Source organism: Haliotis asinina, chromosome 4, assembly GCF_037392515.1.
Source record: "Haliotis asinina isolate JCU_RB_2024 chromosome 4, JCU_Hal_asi_v2, whole genome shotgun sequence".
NCBI lineage: Eukaryota > Metazoa > Mollusca > Gastropoda > Lepetellida > Haliotidae > Haliotis > Haliotis asinina.
This window is the reverse complement of record NC_090283.1, coordinates 31252738-31265852: the sequence shown is the minus strand read 5'-3', so window position 1 is coordinate 31265852 and position 13115 is coordinate 31252738.

The window sequence follows — 13115 nt, the reverse complement described above, 5'->3', positions numbered from 1 at the left end:
AAATGGTCCAAAAACGACATAAAATTCCCATGTGATCAATAAATCAATGGTCAAGCAGGACACATGCGATACACAACGAAGTCTTTCAATTCATATTTACGTGTGTATGTGATTGCCTTTGTTTTGACATTACCAACTTCGTGTTGAATGAACTGATCACGGGCTTGACATTACTAGGAACTACAAAGGATGTCACCGTTTATAGAATTCTACATAAGATGCAATGTCAAATTCATTAAAAACGCAAGCGACCTCGGACGGTGGTGTATGGAATGAAAGTGTTTCGAACTGTCTTTAAAGCCCTAGCATAGAAACTGGAGTAAATAACCAACACCGATCTTTCTACAGTTACGAGTGGAGCTTCTCCACAAAGGTTTCTGTAGGAATGACGAAGTCGCGGGGAAAGGCGACCGCCCAACAAGTGACCTTGTCCTTAACACAAGCAAAGTGAAGTCAATTGTTTATGTGATAAAAACATAGCAGCATCGAATCTACGCGTACTTCATTTGTGTCATCAAATTTGAAAGTGTCCTCCAGATTCCTACAATAATACTGTGAGATTAGAGCCAAAGACTCTCGTCAAATTTAAGGTAGTTTCATAGAAGACGTTTTTCATGAATACAATGCAGAAAGGAGAGTACCTTGTTCAAACTCTTATGTTGATTCTGATAGTCAGTCTTCATCTTTCGACATGTCATCCATGATTCTGAGCATATGAATATATAGCGCCGTGTTTTGTGTAATCAAGGAAAACAACATTACATTTTTCAAACTATGCGTTCGTGTCTTATCCATGGAAAAGATGTCACCTAATGACCAGTCATAACTGGTCCAAAGACATCACTGTTTGAGCCCCAGATCTCCAGTGGTGCAGAGGTCCAAATTCAGTGTTCGTAAAATATTTCATGGCTGACGGATTTTGAATAGGACACAGAAGAACAGAGTGAGTTATATTTTACGCCAAAATAGCCGAAACGTAAATCAATGGTGGACAAGATATATTCTACCTTGTGTACACATAACCCTCCTGGTTTGTGGCTCACATGAAGTGTCTGGAGAGCATGTGGTTGTTTATACGATCATGTCCAAAGACACTTTGATATAGTATGTGTTGTTACTCTGCCTGGTTCCCAGACTGAACGGAATAAAAGAAATACGGTTAGTCTCGGAAATGTCCATACTGTATTCAAATGGGTTATTCAAGTCAATGTGCATCCTGATATCTCAGGGGTTTAGAAATCCCACTGGAGTAACTGTGGACAAGCAACCCTCCTCCGTCTCATCGAAATACCCACACCCATACACGCATATGAAACGCAAGTTTCTAACCAGGAATTTTTGCTGCGTTTTGGAAGGGCCGGGTATATACACATCAATAGAAGGATTCGCCAAAACGCACAATACCAGTGAATGTGTGGGTATCATGCTCACACGTCTCGTGTAATCGAACATGCACGAGTGGCCACCTTTCTTGGTAGACATGAATCTGCACAAAAGTTGGGTGTACCTCTCCTTGTTCAACAATATCACCTTGAACTCAAAGAAAACAGGCTGTCAGGTGTTTGGTAGCTGGAGTGTCTGTCCAAATTATTGTCCGTCATTTTGACGTAAACATAACCAAGATTTACCGTTTCTGGCATCGATGCAACGCTACACAACCCATAGATGACCTTCCTTGGAGCGGTCACCCAAGGGTCACCATCCCACACCTGTGAGATCAGTTCTTGTCAACCCATATAAATGCACCTTTCGGAAACTTAAAACTATCACCAGTCTTGCTAGCCAACGAAATGTCTTCATTCATTTTTTTGTCTGTCCGACCCTGTTTGTATTTCTTGTATTTCATGTAGAAACTTACATATATATTTTTAATACATGACTTGCGTTACCTTTGCGTGTGAGTAAATTTTGGCTGCACTCATCTATCATCCAATACATGCCCTCAACTGTTGCAATTGTCTTTGTTGAGCATAACATAGCAATTTAGGACAGCTAAGTCTTTGTGGCGTGTGATCTACATACCCTGAACTAGGGAATGCAGTATTACTTGTCTCGCCACTTCGTGATAAATTTACTGGGGTCGGACTTTGATTTAACAATTCCATTCCAAACAGCATAGCACCGGGTTGAGTGTTCAGACTGATGTTTACGGAAGATAATTCCGTGAAGCCTAGTCAACACTGACAACCCCTGTCACCGGTTAACACATACGCTCTTCGAAACAGTCATAATTGTGGTCATGTTCCTTTACATGGATGGTCACTTACTGACACTGTTCAAACTTGATTTTACTGTTATAGAGTGAAGAAGCATCAGAAACGTCACAAACACAATGTAAACACCATTTTAATGAATTCATTAAATGTCCGAAACTTTGAAAAAAATATTCCAAGACAACACGTTTTGTAAACCTATAACAGAATACGTGCATTAACTTTACAGGAGAGCTAAACATTCCTGTTCAAAGGATGGTTGTTATTTTTCGTCTGATTTGGGATATTTTGACAAACATTCTGCACGCAGAGCATGAAACGTCCGTCCTGAATCATCATTATTCTCGCGTACGAATGAAACGCATTACTGACATTATTGCTGTTATTAAGGAAACGCAATGAAGGCATACTTATATCTTCACATAAGCCATTTCAAAAGATCAGTGTGTTTACAGATGGTATATTTGTGCAACGTTTGTCTGGTGCTGTACATTTATAATATGATCATAAAATTGTTAATTATCTTTCAAATGAGATGTTCTTTTCTTATAACACGAAAACCTCCGAATCAACAGCATTTCTAATATTGCGTTGCAAGAATCATAGATAGCTTCGTGTCTTCATCTCGAGTTCACGGACTTTCACTTCTATCAGCTCACGCTGTTTAACCTCTAACAACCGAAGCCAGTTTAACCGTGTCCTGTATAAAGGAGTTTTGCAAGGTTCAAAGAACACATTATTTCCCAACACTCTCGAAGACATCTCCAACGATAACTTGATTTGGTTTGGGTTATGTGTCCCATATTCATCTAGATCGTCATTTTTTGTGGGTTCAACGTGATACAAACAGTATTTCAAGCAAAGACGTCGTTCAGATTTGTGAGGTAGGTCCTGGCTATCAATTGCGATTTGGGCTGTTTCTAGGGTGGAAGTGAACAATTATCATCACACTTGAAAGGTATCTTGCGATTATGTCACTGAAAGAAATCCGAACGTTTGATAGTCTAGAATTTCACAGTCCCTCCTTCCAAGGTGATCTTTTATGGTCATATATACTATTATCAGGTTACGTCAAAAAGAACTTTACGCAATATTTCTTGGAATTTGACTGTAAATATTAACATTTAGGTATGCATAGAATGGAGAAGTGGTTATTCACAAATTGTATTTTTTTCTGTTCAGTGAGCAAAAATGGTAGCCGTGAAATAGATGGATATGTTTATTCTGGTAACTGATGTTTGTACTTAATCTTCTTCAAAAGCAGTCTTTACCTTTGCTATTTATGCGCTTCTGGTATCACATTTGATTCATTCAATTTCATAATCATTTCAATGCAGTGTAGTTTCGTCTGAAATACATTTCATAGAAAAAAGAATGACTTTGATGAATTACACTCCATAGCAGCTGAAACTATTACTCTTCGCAAAGTGCATTTGTCAGACAACCTTGCAACAAATGCTGAATCATAGAAAACTGAATTAACAGTTAATATGATGAGAAATAATGTTAGCATGTACTGCCGACTGACAAATGTTCAAGCAATCTTCTTCAGAGAGAGTTAATTCCCAAATTTGATCAGCTATTGGCAAGCCTTTAGCTTGAAACAAACATAAGTATTTACAAAGCCTGTCAATCATTGGTGAAGTCAGACACTATAGCTTCCACTTGCGTGTACTCCTCAACGTACTGCTGATCTTATGACCTCATCTCAATGCAGGCTTCTAAACCTTGACTGGATCTTGTCAATATTTATTCAACATCATACGTCCGCTAATAAGATCAATGATTTAATCAAAGTTTTCATTTTTTGTGTTGATTGAATTTATGGAAGATGTGTCAGCTTTTTCGACCAGGCATGGTATGTCCTTATAATAATATTCGTAATCAGAATGAATTTTGCTGTGCAAACCAGTGTTAAAATAATATTAAAACATATTATACTATATCCATTAGTACAGAACTGTGAAATCTAAAGCTAACAAAAAAGGGAAATGAGCTTATAACATAAAGACTATTCAATAACTATCAAGAGCGCATTTAGAAGTCAGTCTATATAAATACATCTACACTTCCATGTAGAACTGTCAGATTAGCTGTTAACGATATACTAAAATCCATTAGAAACGCAACACCCAAATTCACACTCATCATGGGCAATGCAAAATGAATTTTGAACCCAAACTTAGCTTGAAATAATCTGACTGACAGATTTAAAATATACATACCGAGAAGCACGTACATTTCTATGTGATCATGTGACCATTTAGTTTGCTGAAAATCACCTCTTCACGCGCAAAACGCGTGGAAAGGCATAAAACGTGACAGGTTTACAGTGTAGTGACAGATCATTCAAATGCGTGAAAAAATCACATTTTTGAACAGCACTAAACTGTTGACTTTACACACTCTCACGTTCATCAGCCGTTGAGAGAACAATAGTTGTTTTTGCGCGTTTCTTGATTGACAAGTACGTTATTGATCAGGGAGAAAAGAAAACGCTTTTACCGGTGATGCTCTTTTAATGGATTCCAGTAAAGAGATCGCATGCTTGCACCACGCACAGCAGAAAACTACAATAACAACTTACATATTCTTTGCAGGAAAACAAGAAGAAGTTGGACGGACACAGAGAACGCCTTCACCAGAAAGGCCTTTCCATTTCGGTTTGTGAAAGGTAGTGCAGGTGTAGGCTGGTGCACGTGAGGTACATATAACGATGCAATTGAGTCCGCGTGCATGCGTTTGCTGTGACGCGCCACGCGCTTCATCCACTGCACTTCTCTTGATTGCGGACAATCTGGGGTCTGTTCGCTCACAATGCAAGCGCCAGTGGGCGGCACTCATACATGCTTATACGGGTCAATTGTCAGGGCGGTGCTCAACTTATCCGTCTTTGACACTATAATGCAAAATATTAGGGGTTACTTAATGTCTACACTTCACACCAATATTGCATTGACCTTTGATGGTTCACAGCAGAGTAAACTGTTTTCATCTCACTTTACTCTTAGGAAATTTGAGATACATTCGTTCTGGAGTGAAACTGAAGTCCATTTGCCTATGGCCTTGATCACACTGAAACGGATCACAGGTAGTGACAAATCCTAAAATCGTCTACCTACTGATTGGTGAATGCTATTCTTTGCAGTTATTGTTTTGTGTAAACCCCAAGTTTAAAATAATATACCATTCGAAATTAGAGTATTTACATTTACATCTACATTTAGACAAAAGCAAATTTAAGAATGAAGATTTTTTTATGGATATCAACTTCTTTATTATGAGTGTTCTCTTAATAAAGAAGTTGATGTCCATAAAAATCTTCATTCTTATGTATTTCACTTCTAAATGCCCTGCAAAGACTTGAAAGCTAATTTCAACACATAGTATTCGTGAAATATTTGTTAGTTTGTCAGAATGTATAGTCAGATATGGTTAGATGTGATCCTATAGTACTCTAACTAAGAGATAAGCTCTGTAAAGCAACTCATCATTCTTGATATGAAATTAATTTATATGAAACTGACGTGTTTGCAGTTTTAAAACGAATGTCTAACGTTAGAAAACAAAGTTAACCCAAATTAACGGCTGATTTGAAGAAAAAGTCTTTTACCATGAAGTGCCGTGTAATGTTCAATTAATCGTCTCTGGTGAGATGTAATTACATCACTTCATGAGCTAGAACTAAACCTTTAACAGTGAACACAAACAGTGGTATTTAAGAAGCTTGTCAATCACTGGTGGAATCAGACACAATAGCTTCCACTTGCGTGTTCTCTTCCCCAAGCTGCCGACCTAATGACAGCAGATCTAATCCTCTCATCAAAGGAGGCGTCAAAACCGCGACTGCGTCTTGTCAAAGTTGATTCAACATCATACGTCGGCTAATAAAATCATCTCTGGTTTAATCAACCTATTCACAGAAAAATCTTTCGGGGTGAATTTTTGTCAAAGGATTTGAGGGATACATTTTCTTCGTGTCAGCTTTGGCAACCAGGCGAGTTATGTTCTGTTAATTGTTGCTTCTGAAAATAAATTGTGGGGTGTAGTTTGATCTTAAACACAATTAACAAAGGCCATTAAATCAATAAAATGATCTCAAAAAGGTAGTCTTCTACCGAGAGAACGGACGATGAAATAAAATTTATTCAAGAAATAGTTGTAGAAATAACAATTCGTTATAAAAATATGAATATGAATATTTTGGTAGAAGAATTAGAGTTCATGGGTAGGACTTTTTGGAAACGTTTTTTACAAGGTTCCGGGATACTTTCTGAGCATTTTAGTTTTCGTATTTAGACAATCGTGATCTAGTTGACGATTGATACCAAAAAGTCATAAATCTGAACACAGTGAAGAGCGGATCCTGTTAACGTTTCCTATGCATATTGTTCAGGTGGTCAGTATAATTTTCAAATATGTGTTTTTCAGAGACCATCCAGATAAGAATGCCCACAAAGCATACGCGCTGTCCCTATTGTCCCTGCTTCAGAGTAATGTTCAGGACATTTGCTAGGTTAATAAAAGTCATTGAAAGTTTAGCCATCAATAAATCAAAGAATAGAAGAAACTTCTTTTTTTCAGGCTCCATCTTAGTAGGGCATTTAGACACCTTTACTGTATCATGGTTTCTGCAATGGCACAGTGAAATAGTTCAAATACATCCCTCATGACAAATAAACATAACTGGATTGTTGAAATTGACGAATTGTAGTAAATGCATTAAAATTCGTCATTATACATAAACGATCTGTTTTCTATCTGAAAACAAATTAATGATTCTTTAAAGTCACCATGTTAAAGGATAGAAGGATGTCTCGTTTTCCACTCAACTCCATTGGTAGTGTCAGGTTTTGAAGACAACCTGTTCCTTGAGCACCACAACGTATAGTTGACCTTTCTGTAAAACCACTTCGTCTCATCTGACTTCAGATCTAAAGAGTTAAAATACAATCAGAAAGATCGTACTTCAATCGTGTTGCTCTTTGTAGTGACAATGAAGTCAAACTGCCTGTCGCCGGGATCCAAACTGATACTGGAGAAGATTTCAGAAAGAGCCTTAATCGGAAAAATTGTCTCTGCATTAATGGTGCAAAATATTCATTACATGAAAAAGAACAGTAACTTTTGCCAATTTCACATGTATTTTTGCGTATGGAAATAATTATCTATTGATCTATAGATCATCATATGAAAATGTCCGCCATTACTGAATACGTCGCATCTCAAAGTATTTCATAAAATATATTTCAGAACACAAACATATACGTACGACATACCATTCCAAGAAAAATACATGTACATGATTTAGACATATCCTGCTTTCGGAAATTTGCGGGTCATAACGGTCTTACTTACTATAATTAATGCAAATAAAATTGAATTGTCCTAGTTTGGCATATGTGTTGCTCACAAACAATAGGTAACAGTGAACCTGCATAACTGAACTCCACTTTGTGCGCCTCTGTTCAAAAGCTGACGTCCTGACTTAATACTAGATTTTCGGGTAAGTAATGTTAAATACAAGAGTCATGCGTTAGGTATATCCAAGGTGAGGTAGATCAGTGCATTCTTAAGAAACAAGCAAGTGTTGATCAACGATATTTCCCCTTGGCTATTCACAAGAAACGCCTAAACTAACTACCATGCATGTGAATCTGAACCCCATCTGTATTACCAGCCTTTATATTAAAGAAACATGGCATCCATAGTGTTTACATTCTTAGTCGATTCCTTCATCTAATATTTCAGAATCACCATTCTGATTTATATAAAGAGTGCACGTTCTTACACAAACATTCAAATAGAACATTCACATATAGAAAATGTTTAGAATACATCCAGCTGGATAAATTATTGTATACAAATGCACATTTACGACCTTATAATTTCTGCAATATCCTCCGTGTACGCACCATTTACTAGTAGATTTGTTTCTTTGAGAATAGGATGAATAATAGAGGACTTATGACATCAATTCGCGACACCAAAAGTGCGTGTGTCTATTATTGATGAATAGAGGCGACATAAAAATGTTCTGGAAGATTATAATTTATTAGGATTTGTTTTGCATAAATTACCCAAACAAAACAAACAAGAGATTGCAATAAAAAAAATTACAGGGCCTATGTTAAGGAAACTGACAAGAATGGCACCGGTCTTGTAATATGACATCAATATTAACTCTGATAGGACAGGAAAGTTTTGTCGATACGTGTGTTATCTGAAAGAGAGGGGAGTATCTTCGTATATGTGTGCCATTCAGGTCACATAAATATCATTTACATGGGTTGTATATGCGTATAAGTTTCTATCTATATCTATTTGTCATGCATTTTGATGCACTTTCATAGAACACCTGTTTAGAGTATTCACTAGCTGACGTGATGTACATTGTAATTTGAGATGAATACTCTTATGAAAACGTGTTCATACAATGCACCGACACTCAATATCATTTGGATAAATCTGTGTTTGGAATTACAGTACACGCCTTTGTAGCAGTGATATTCACTCAGTAGGTCCTCAGCAAACTGCTATACGTATTGCCTAAATGTTGGACAGAGTGTATTATTTAATCCCGACGTCAGAAGAGGCATTTTCATTTGCCACGGCAAAAGAATCAAAGAATTCAGTGATACACGCGAGAAAAACAATTGCTGTCTTTGGAGGATAAAACTTAATGTCCAAACAGAAATATCTTTGAAAATCGCGAAAGATCACGAAATGACAAATGATAATCACAAAAGAAGCAGCTAGGGAAGCAGGAAGTTAGTCGGGCTGCCATTAACGTAAACCTGTGATGTGCTATCGATTAGTTATGTCACACGAATGCGACGTATACTAAATAGATAATGCTAAATAAAAAAGAAATATATAAAAACTCGATAAAGGGTTAGAAGTTAAATGCACTTTGAGGAAACTCTACAGTCTCTTAGCACAGACAACTATAACGTGATGTTTGAAAAAGCACAGGCCTATTTTGTTGCCCAGAGCAGATAAAACCGGGCCTGATAAGTGATGTATTATCCAAGGTTGAAGAGGTTATTATAAAATCAGAAGTGTTGAGCACGTCCTTTTCACAGAATGTCCGATGTCATACAATGACCAACCAAGCAGTATACACCGACAACTCTCAAGGCGAGAATCCGACTTCTAATTTCGAAGTACTGAATATGGCGGACACAGCCAATTTTGATGTGTCGGGGACGCAGACGGGGGTAGATCATAATAAGAGCCATACGTTCCATGTGTTTTCAGATGAACGATCGACTTTCCTTGTATGGGTGTGACGGAATCCTTCAGTGGGACAAGGAATCTTCACATATGGTGTTATCACTTCTATCTGGTGACTGAGACACTTGCTCTTGATACAATGGACTGTACAGTTCCAGCGGGTGCTGTGGCTATGGACATGGGTTCCATTTAAGGTAAAACAATGTTCATTTAGTTGATCTTTTTAGTTCATTTAGTTGTTTTTGCAGAACATAGAAATATATATATATATATATATATATATATATATATATATATATAAGACAAAAAAAAAACCAACAAAAAACCCCCAAAAAAACCAAAACAATGGGGATTTTATATTTAAAGACTGATAAAATGCAAATGATGAAACCACCAAATGATGAAGAGAAGATGAAGGGAAAATGTGACAATATATGCCATTCCTTTGGGAATGTTTCATCTTTACGGATATACATTGCTTTTACTCACATGAACTAGCATTGACTAGCGGTATGGTCGCAAAATGGAATATCCTCCACTTTTTTAATGGTATATGATAGATAAAGTTTAATCAGTAAATCAGTAGATAAATTGTAATCTGTTTGTTACGTTCCTTGTGTTTATTTGAATGCATGAGTATCCTTAATATATGAGATGCGAACCCGGGCTGTCACGATATGTGATGCAAGGCAGGAAATTTTCAGAAATTCTTGTTCCTATTATACGGTGCGATATGTCTGTAATGTTGATGGCAGCGTCAACCAAAACGTCGCTCACCCTTGGTGGTGGCAAATATAAGCACACATATAGAGTGGGGTTACGGACCACTTAAGCGTGCATGCATGGGCTCACAACATATGTGTTATATTCTGAGAGATTACAGGCCCCGCTAAGTAAAGGAAGGAATTACGGCAAATTTGAAGGAATTGCATCTCAAATGTAAACAAACGTAGCCCACTCGCGAAACAATTGCAGCCAAGTCGGTAGTTTAGCGGTAATAACATAAACACAACGTCCCTATTGGAAACAATATTGGTAATACTTGAAACAAGATCGGCCATCTTCGGAGATTTCTCGGTTCAGTTCGGTGATTTGCATGAAACACACACACCAAAACATGGCGTCACTGGAAGGAGCACCCGTCTCAGTGAGATTTGGTTTTAGTTTCTACTGTTTTTATTTTCATAATTATCCTATGAGGTGTTGTCGGAGCTATAAATTATGTTTTTGGGAAAGGTCGTCACTGCAAAAGAGCGTCATAAGTCATGCCCCCGGATGCTTCCGATCTTCAGACGTGAACATCTTCCATGGGCATGACATGAATTTTAACCCCGAAGGACTATCCATCACCGAAAGTTAATCATCGCATTGAATCTTTCACACTGAAATATGTTGCAGTGGTATCATTAAAACGTTGATATTTTGCGTTCAGTTATAACATCTATTGTATTGCAGGAAAAGTTAATACGTTACATGTTGAAACCTAGTGTATAGTTTCTGTTATCAATGTGCGTGACTAAGATTCGCATGGCATTGTTTAACGAAATTACTTCATGACGTATGCCTAAGTAACGAGTACTAAGAAACAGGTTTAACGAGTACTAAGAAACAGGTTTAACGAGTACTAAGAAACAGGTTTAACGAGTACTAAGAAACAGGTTTAAAGAGTACTAAGAAACAGGTTTAACGAGTACTAGGAAACAGGTTTAACGAGTACTAAGAAACAGGTTTAATGAGTACTAAGAAACAGGTTTAACGAGTACTAAGAAACAGGTTTAACGAGTACTAAGAAACAGGTTTAACGAGTACTAAGAAACAGGTTTAATGAGCACTAAGTAACAGGTTTAACGAGTACTAAGAAACAGGTTTAATGAGCACTAAGTAACAGGTTTAACGAGTACTAAGAAACAGGTTTAATGAGTACTAAGAAACACCTTGAATAAGTATGGCGAACAGTTTGGAAGCAGTACCCTGTATACAATATGGCTATTGCTTTATCAGTTGTGACACAGCCTCATGCAGTAACATGTGGAGGGTAAGACTGCTTACTTCATTCAGGTTAAGAACCAGTGACAGACGAAAGAACGTGTGTCGTATTTTTTCAAGCATGTCGCAATACATGTTTGAATCATTATATCAACCGATTTCGAAACGCGTCTCTCAATGACATTTACCAGTTTCTCCAACATCGCCTGTGGTTGTCGACTCAAAAGCGGAGTCACTTGATGACTTTGATAGTTCCAGACCAAGAACAGGCTTGATATTGTGACGGGACAACTTGTGACTTTCAGCCAATGAAATACGCAAATAACACATTTGGACCCATCAGGCATTGTACCTCATGACTTACAGTGTCAGAAAGCCGTTAACTTCCATGGTGATATGAAATAAACCCACTTCTGTTAATGCGCCGAATGCTCAACTGAGCGGTTCCTTATTAAGCACCAATCAACAAATTACTCTCAGTGTCCTCTAAGACGGTTGCTCAGAATAACACTGACTGGTTTAAGTTAAGAATTTTTTAAGTTAAGAAATAATGATACTCTGATATCTGAGTACACAGTCAAACGTGTTTAATCAGCACCAAGACTCTTTCCAGATGTCAAAGCGCATATGTATAAATAAACTCTCACGTCCGTCAAATGTTTTGAACCCAGACATCAAATTAAGACCTCTATCTTGAGACTCAGGCCAATTGCCTCCCTGGACTATTTAGCTCTATAGACTGGCGCGAAAGTTCGCTTATATCGATAGCGTTGGTATACCAAGGTCTAGATCACAATTATGGCCGTCGGTTTTGCGGACTATGCGAGTTAACCTATGACAGGGGTCCAATAGTGTCGGCTATCCTTTATAGACTGATCTTGTGTAATCTCCCGTCTGCACGTTTGACAAGGCGCTCTGCTATTTGCAATGGAAATGGCTCTGTCTTTTTTAATCGATGGCAGAACCTAGCAAACGTTACGGCTAACTGGCTAGACGTATTAGATATGTTGTAATAAAATATACATTCATAAAACGGTGTCTACATTGAGACAAGATGTAAATGTTAAAGGTGAATTACCGCAATTGACAAGTGAAATTGATTACCTCGTACTAGACACTTCGTGTAATGTGACGTGAAATGGGAAAGTCATGTCTGCTGAGCGGATATCGGGGATAATCAACATTTTTTTATAAGTTAAGGGTCCACATAATCAAGTCTGTTTCTTTAATATAATGACCACATACCGTTTTCACATCAAACTACAACAAACGTAATAGTGTGTGTCTCTAGGCAAACTAGGAACAACAGGACTCCTCAATCAGTCCCGTACTTGACTGTGTTTTTCATCCCCCGACAGAGTATCATGCCCACGTAAAACAGTATACTAATAACAACAGACCTGCGCTCATATCCCTGGTCAAAGGACACTGTCGTGCTGTCTGATACTTTTACACCCCCTTGGGGACCATACAGCTATTACTGACCTAAACACTCACATTGTCAGCACATCCTCGCGGGTACCCATTTTAGAGCTGGGTGAACTGAGACAATGTGGATTTAAGTAACAATATTGAGTTTTCTTATCAGCATTGCCCCACCACATGCTCAAAATGAATGATGTTTGAGGACCTCGGGTGATATCAAGGGCATTGTCACCGAAATCAGTATATCAGGTAAAC